Raw genomic sequence first — 1,432 nt, 5'->3', positions numbered from 1 at the left:
CATTGTGGCAAGGGGTGTGTGTGTGTGTGTGTGTGTGTGTGTGTGTGTGTGTGTGTGAAAGCCCACCAGCAGGGGCCAGGATAAGCAAAAGCAGACTTAGAGAATCAAGCCAAGTTTCAAGGACAAATACCAATGAGCATTCACTTCCACTTATTGGTAAAATATACCAGTCCTGGTCTCTCTTTTTTTTAAGTCATCTTTATGCCCGATGTGGGGCTCAAGCTCAGGACCCTGAGATCGAGAGACACATGTTCTACTGACTGAGCCAGCCAGCGTCCCCCACCCCCGCCCCCGCCCATCCTGGTCTCTTAAATCCATACAAACTCTCCAACTATTTGGCGAGGTCAGTTCTAGTCTGTGTGAGCGAGAAACAAAGAGAATGAGAGGTCTCCTCTGGTCAGAGAGATTTATTGTTTCAGGTTTCTGTCCTGCTTTCCTTTAAATCCTTATCACCTTGGTCTCTTAAGTAGATGAAGAGAGGCCCTGACCCTAAAGTTAGGACTGGCCCCACTGGGGTGACACCAAGTCTCTTCAACAAAGGAAGTTTTGTGGTCCAAGCTGTGGTCAGATGGCTGTGTCAGACATCACACACACACACCAACCCCTTGTGTCATCCCCAGCCCCTAAGTGAGACGATGTGAGCACGACAGGACATCACTGCTGGGACTGGGTTACATCGTATGGCAAAAGTAAAAGGATTTGGCAGATGTAATTCAAGTCCCTAATGGGCTTCAGTTCAAAGGGAGCTTACCCTGAGTGGGCTGCCCTAATCAGGTGATCCTTTAAAAGAACCAGAGAACCAAGAGTTTCTCCTGCTGGTCTAAAGCTACCATGTGGAGAAAAGGTCCTAGAGGGGCCCCTGGATCTGAAAGCAGCCCCTGTCAGCCAGCCAGGAGAAGGGGCCCTCAGCCCTGCAGCTGGGAAGACCCTGGGCAGGAGCCCAGCCTCATTATGTCTGGAGTCCTGAGCCACAGAATCTTCAAAGGTAAATGTGTATGGTTTTAAGTCCCTAGATCTGTGGTAATCTGTGATGCCACGAGAGCAAACAAATTCAGCCCCAGACTACATTTCACATTTACAGATACTTATAACCAGTATTTACTGAGAATGGCTGGGATGCTGTTCGTGGCCTCCGTTGCAGTCACCAAGTGAAGGACAAAAATTTCTAACTTTCAGGTTGAGCACAGGAGATTCTGAACCAAAGAGCTTCTTGGGTTGGGTATAACAGAGCCTGGGGCAGCTGCCACCGGCCCTTGCTGACCTGATTCTTGGTCTGCCTTCCTGTCGCTGCTGTTAAGGCTGACGTTAGGTCCTGTCCTCTACACTTGGCATAGTTAGCGGTCCCTTGTTGGCAGCTGCTGGGCCACCCCCATGAAGGCTCTGGCCCCATGAGTTGGGCCAGCAGGCTGGAGAGAGGCCTTGCCAATCAGCG

The sequence above is a fragment of the Mustela erminea genome, chromosome 19, assembly GCF_009829155.1.
Source record: "Mustela erminea isolate mMusErm1 chromosome 19, mMusErm1.Pri, whole genome shotgun sequence".
NCBI lineage: Eukaryota > Metazoa > Chordata > Mammalia > Carnivora > Mustelidae > Mustela > Mustela erminea.
Note: the sequence above shows the minus strand (reverse complement) of the source record.